This window comes from Panthera uncia, unplaced genomic scaffold (genome assembly GCF_023721935.1).
Source record: "Panthera uncia isolate 11264 unplaced genomic scaffold, Puncia_PCG_1.0 HiC_scaffold_212, whole genome shotgun sequence".
Lineage (NCBI taxonomy): Eukaryota > Metazoa > Chordata > Mammalia > Carnivora > Felidae > Panthera > Panthera uncia.
The window spans coordinates 1-7,457 of NW_026058822.1; positions in this window are offsets into that span (position 1 = coordinate 1).

The following is a 7,457-nucleotide window of genomic DNA, read 5'->3' on the forward strand; positions in this document are numbered from 1 at the left end:
AATAAAGCACAGACTGGAACCCCAAACCCCACAGTTCATTCTCCTTGGCTTAATCATATACATCTTGAGATAAGATGTGGTCATCTGAGGCCCCAAGCAACACAAAGCAGAAACGGAAGTCTTAACAAGGTGCTTTACGAAGCATAGATAACAAACTGGAATACATAACCCTCTTGCTAATGAAAATGATAAAAATAGCTAGTTTGCCGTCCAGCTTTGTATTCTCAGAATAATTCATGATACGTGAAACTGAGGAAAGGGCAGGTGATGGGGGAGGAGGGGAACCAAGTCAAACTGATAACTGGATCAATGGTATTCATATTTTAACTGTTTGAAAAATTACTATGCAAAGAGTACATGAATACCTTCTCATTGTAAAATATTTAAAAGACCCAGAAATAAATAAAGCAAGATGTCTTCCTTCATTCCCACATCCTATATCTACTCCATTCTCCAGAGGTAACCACCATCAAGTTAGCATGTCTCTTTCATTGCAGTATTCTTTTGTAACTTACATATTTTTTAAAATGATATTAACCATACATATTATAATGAAAATTAATTTTTACTTCACCATATGTCTTGGGGATTTTTCCAACTCTACATATAGGTCTAACATGTTCTTTTTAGTGACTGAGTAATATTCTTGGTGATTCCAGTATTCACATAGGTGATCCTTCCAACACCTTGGTCTCTCTACCGGACCACTTAACCTATGGTCATACTCTAGAGCTGTGCCATCCAATATAATAGTCACTAGCCACTTGTAGCTAGTGAGCATTTGAAATGTGACTAGTTTAAGTTAAGATGTGTTTTAAGTGTGGGGCACCTGGGACAGGTCAGTCAGTTAAGTGTGACTTTGGCTCAGGTCATAATCTCATGGCCTGTGAGTTCTAGCCCCACATCAGGCTCTGTACTGACAGCTCAGAGCCTGGAGCCTATTTCGGATTCTGTGTCTCTCTCTCTCTCTGCCCCTCCCCCCACTCACACTCTTGTCTCTCTCTCTCAAAAATAAATACACATTAAAAAAAATTTTTTAAAGCTGTGTTGTTAAGTGTAAAATACACAAGTTTTGAAGAATTACTATGTAAAAAACGAATTTAAATATCTCACCAAAATATGTCATACGTGAATCACATTATATTTTTATTGGACTATGGTGCTATAGCCTTAGTCCTAAATTATCAGTAAGTTCAAATTCTCTACATTCTCAATTTTAAAATCCCATCTTCTGATCACTACCTCCTGTCCTTCCAGTCCATTCACTTTCACACAACTCCAACATTACTTCAACCTCACCAGAATCTATAATTCAGCATTCCTCCTCCTACCTTCTTACTATCCCTCATGCCCCTCACATCAGCCACATCTTTTTTAAAGTTTGCCAATCTCAAAGCAAAAAATTAAATAAGAATGAATCTAGCTAAGGTTGATTTTTTTAGATAAAAATATTGGCCTCTTTTTTGAATTTTCTGTTCATGTCTTTGACCCACTTGATTTGAGGAAGCTCATCAAGCAAGTTTTATTTGTTCATCTGCTGAGGTAATAATCTGGGAAACACAGCAAGGTTGACTTATGTTCCCCTCCTCTGCCACCTGAAAGCTGAAGAGGTTGGTACCTTATTCCATGACTTCACTTTGCCTTTCCTACATCAGAAAAAACTGGGAAGTCTATTGATATTTTCCTTTGGTGTTGGAAAGCAGTGCTTGCCAAAGTGGCTGTAATGAGGCCTGAATGAAGAAATTAGGGAAATCTTGATCTGGGCATGAAGCCAAAGGTGAAGCTAGGTGAAAGGCAGCAAGGAACTAGAGGCAAGATAGGGCAGAGGTATTAAATACAACCTGGGGCTCATCTCTCAAGGTTCAAATCTTGGCTTTACTACTTACCAACAGGATGACTTTTAACAAGCTGTTTTGCCCCTCTGTACCTCCATTTCCTCATCTGTAAAATAAAGAATAAAGATTTTATTTACTTCATAGTGTTGTTGGGATTAAATGAGTTAATATCTGTAAACCAAAACAGTGGCCAACTCACAGGAAGTCTACATGTGTTACAGCCATTACTGTTATTGTTGCTATGACTCCATACCAATTATCACAGTCCTTTCCCTAGCTGTAATGAATGATTTTAGCATTTTTCTAGGAAATATTAGAAAAAAGCACAGCAAGGAAAATTCACAAGATATCTTTCATATAAATAAATATGTACTCATTTATTCAGCTAGTATTGATTCAAGACCTGGTGTATGAAAGACATTGTATCCCACACATTGGGCAAGTTATCTAAGCTTTCTGTTTCCTCTGAAAACATACTAATAACTGCTTTGCAGTGAGATTACAAAGATTAAAGTGCATGGAACCATACCATACCCCAGCATATACGTAGTGCTTAATAAATGTGTTTATATTGTCTGTTTTCCCTGCCAAGTATATAACAAAGACTAAGATGCAGTCCCTATTATGATAGCTTACCTTCTCTCCTGCCTTTTCTCCTCCATTTCCCCCAATTGCCTTAACCATGTAATTTCCGCCCCCCCACCCCCTGCGCTTTTGTATTGTATTGCATCACATTGCATTGTTTGCAGTGTATTGTATTGATTTTCTCCCTGCTTTTATCAATTACCACCTAAAATATGGGTGCCTGGATTGCCTGGCTCAGAGAGGCAATGGTACTTGCATTCAGTAGTCCCACAGGACTAGTAAACAAAGTTTACTTTGTTTACTATAGTAAACAAAGAAGTTCTTAGTAAGCTCAAATGTACCTCCTGTGGCAATACACCCCAGCCCAGAGCAGAGAAAGTAGGCAAAAACTCAGAACTACCACTTACTCTGTGGAAGTAGTCTAGCTACATATTTTCCCAGCTCTTGCCTATGGGGACCAGCCTCTAACTAGCCTACATTTAGGTGCTGACTGCTTCCCTTTGAGACAATAATGGATTTTGGCACACCCTCAACTGATTGGGGCCACTAAGAACAAAAGATAACTTGGACAACCACAAAGATTTCAGAGACAACCAGGAAAACAAGCCAGGCTAATTGATTTATCTCCTACATGAGACCATGGAAAGCCACATGTAAAAGAATAAAACCTATCTCATACCATATAATAAATCAACTCAAAAAAATAGACTTAAACTTAAGACCTGAAGCCCTGAAACTCTTAGAAGAAAACACAGGGAGTAAACTTTATGACATCAGTCTTGTCAATGATTTTTTTTATATATATTATTTGGCACCATAAGCAAAGGCAACAAAAGCAAAAATAAACAAATGGGGCCATATCAAACTAAAAAGTTTCTGCACAACAAAGGAAACTACAAAAAAAAAAAAGGCAACCTTCTGAATGGCAGAAAATATTTGCAAACCATATATCTGATAACGGGCTAATGTCCAAAGTATATAAGGAACTCATACAACTCAACAGCAAAAAGCAAACAATATGATTTTTAAAATGGGCAAAGGAACCTAGTAGACGTTTTTTCCATAAAAGACATATAAATGGCCATCAAGTGCCCAAAAAGGTGTTCAAGATCACTAATCATCAGGAAAATGGAAGTCAAAATCACAATAACACCTCATACCTGTTAGAATGGCTATCATCAAAAAGACAAGAGATAAAAAGTGTTCGTGAATGAGGAAAAAAGGGAATTCTTGTGCAATGTTGGTGGGAATATAAATTGGTGCAGCCACTATGAAAAACAGTATGGAGTTTTCTCAAAAAATTAAAAATAGAGCTACTAGATGATCCAGAAATTCCACTCCTGGTACATATATGCAAAACAAATGAAACATGATATCAAAGAGATACCTGTATTCCCATGTTTATTTCACCATTATTCACAATAGCCAAGATATGGAAACAACTTTTTTGTCCATCAATGGATGAATGGAAAAAGAAGATGTGAGATATATATTCTATTGTGTTTATATACACTGTATATATTAAAATAATGTATAATAATATTGTATAGGATAATACATACAATTATAAGTGGATAACTATAATATTATAAATGAAAATAGTCATGTATAATATATAAATAACATTGTACTATATGTGTCTATATACATATATAGACTAATATTTTCCAGCCATTAGAAAGAAGGAAATCCTACTATATATAACAACATGGGTGGAACTTGAGGACATTATGTTAAGTGAAATAAGATGGAAAAAGAAAAATATTTCATGGTATCATGATGTCATTTATAAGTGGAATCTAAAAAAAAAAAAAGTCATACTCATAGAACATAGAGTAGAAAAGTGGTTGCCAGGGGCTAGGGTGAGAAAATAGGGAGAGGTTTGTAAATGGGTACAAACTTTTAGCTATAAGCAATAAGCTCTAAGATGAATTGGTCTGAAGATCTGATATAAAACATGGTGAATATAACTGGTAAATACTGTACTGTATAATTGAAATTTACTAAGAGATTAGGACTTAAAAGTTCTCACAAACACAAAAGGATAATCATGTGAGGTGATGGATGTGTCAATTAAATTAGATGGGAGGAACAATATACACATGTATCAAGTTATCACAATGTATACTTTAAATATCTTACAACTTTACATGTTAATTATACCACAGAAAAACTGAAATTTTTTAAAGCCCCAGATTCAAGAAACTCAATGAACTCCAACTAAATGAAATTTCAGAAAAAATACCCACACACTACATCATAATCTAATAGCTTAAAACCAGTATGAAAAAGAAAATCTTTGTAGGAGTCAGAGAAAAACCAAAAGAGAGAAGGATGACAACAGACTTCTCACTGGCAACAGTGCTAGCCAGAAAAAAAGTAGAGCAAAACCTTTAAAATACTAACATTAAAAAAAAAAAAAAAAAAAAAAAAGTCTGGGCACCTGGCTGGCTCAAATGGCGGAGCATGCGACACTTGGTCTCAGGGTCATGAGTTTGAACCCCATGTTGGGTGCAAAGATAACTTTAAAGAGTCAACCTAGAATCCTATAGCTGCAGAAATACTTTTCAAAAACTAAGGCTAAATAGGGAGGGTGACATCAGCAATATGGCAAAATAGAAAGCCACAGACCCTCTCCCATAAAGACATAGAACAAATTAAAGGACAAGGAACAAATTAAATCTCCAGAAACTATTCCTAACAAAACACAGACCAAGTACCTTTATACGAAAATCCAGAAACTGTTACCCCAACACAGTGTGGCACAATTAGGAGGAAACTCCCTTCTCCCTGTTGAAAGGAGTGAAACATATCCATCATTCTGACTTTTAGGGGGCTGCCCAAGGGACGATTTTCTGTCTTTCCTGAATCCAAGTACTGACAGGAATAGTGTGCCAGGATAGGGATGGCTGAGAACAGACTATCAACATGCACCAGAGTCTTCATTACCACAGAAACAATAGGTAAAGCTCCAATACTGCAGCTTAATACAGCACCAAAGAGGCCACAGTATCACAAAGTGGCACCAGCAAGAGCACTTGAGACGAAATTGGCAAAGTTCCTCAAGCACAGAGAAGATGCATCCCCAGAAAAGGCTGGAGGAATCTCTAGAATATCTAGCTGGGCTGAGTAGAGAAAGTTTTTCCTACACAAAAGCAAAGCAAAAAACCTGGGGGCAATGAGTGATTCTTCAAATGCTGAAATCCCAACAAAAAATAACAACCCATACTACGAAAGAAGGAAAATGGCACATTTAAAGGAACAAATTAAATCTCCAGAAACTATTCCTAAAGAAACAGACATATACTAAGGATATGAGTATAAGGATATGAGATATAAGGATACTCAATAAATTAAAAGAGAGCATGGATAGACAACAAAATGAAATCGGGAAAAATTATGCATGAACAAAATGAGAATATCAACAAAGAGATAGAAACTATGAAGAAGAACCAAACAAAGTCTGGAAATTAGGAATACAATATCTGGATTGAAAAATTTACTAAAGGTACTCGATGTCAATCAGAAGAAAGAATCAATGAACTCAAAGACAAGACTTTTGAAATTATTGCAGCAGAGGAGCAAAAACAAAAAAAGAATGAAGAAAAATGAAGTGAACCTAAAGCACTTTTGGAACATCATCAAATGGAACCATATATGCATTATGTGAATCCCAGAATGAAAAGAAAGAGAAACTATTTGAAAAAATAATGGCCAAAACCTTCCCAACTCTGAGGAACAAATGGGCATACAAAGTCAAGAAGCTCAAGGAACCCCAATTAGGAAAAATCCAAAGGGATTTACAATGAGAGAAATTGTTGAAGGAGGTAATCAAGAAGATATGACCACCAGTTGACGTGCAAGCTGAACCCGGGCAACCGGAGGCTCATCTTGCGGCCACCCAAGACAAGCCTTGTATGTAAATTCCTTATTAAAACTTCCACCAACCAATCTGGAGTGGTCTGATTCTTGCTTTGGTCTCTACTTGCCCTTTATGTACAGAGGCAGTTTGCAAACCAACGGACATCATAATCAAACTGTCCAAAGTCAAAAACAGAGCATCTTAAAAGCAATGAGGGAAAAGCAACTTATTACATAGAAAAGAGCTACTATTAGATTTCTCAGTGGAAACTTTGCAGGCTAGAAGGGAATAAGATTACATATTCAAAGTACTGATATAAGAAAAAAATGGCAACCAAGAGTATTATATCTGGAAAATCTGTCCATCAAAAACAAAGAAGAAATTAAGAATTTCCCAGATAAACAAAAGTTGAGGGAATTCATTACCACTAGATTTACCCCCATAAGATAGGCTAAAGGGACTCCTTCAAATCGAAGCAAAAGGACTATAAACAGTAACACAAAACCATACAAAAATATAAAATTCCCTGGTAAAGTTAAATATTTTAAAAAATATAGAATCTCGAAGTATGATAATGTAGGTATGTAAATCACTTTACAATATAGTATAGAATTTAAGAAAAAGCATAAAAAGCTGTAGGTTTATGTTAAGAAATATGCAATATAAAAAGATGTAACTATATCATCAGTAACATATAGTGTGAAAAGCAGAGATGTAAAAGAGTGGATTTTACACACAATTGAAGTGATTATCAGTTTAAAGTAGATTGTCATAACTTTAAAACATTTCATGTTATTGCAGTGGTAATCACAAAGAAAATACCCATATAGTATACAGAAAGGGAAATGAAAATAGAATCAAAGTATGGAACATTCCTCCAAAGAGACAACATGTTAGGCCACAAAACAAGGCTTAAAAAGAAGATTCAAACCATTCAAAATATCTTCTCTAACCATGATGAAAGGAAATTAGAAACAAATTAAAAAAAACAAGAAAATTCACAAATATGTGGAAACTTAACAATGAACTCTTTTTAAATTATTCAACATATATTATTCCATATATTAATATATGTAACACATTAATATATTCAACAGGCATAACTAAAATCTCTCAAATTATAGTTCAAATATATTCAATTTGTTTAGTATAAACCAAATCTCTCTTACTGTGTT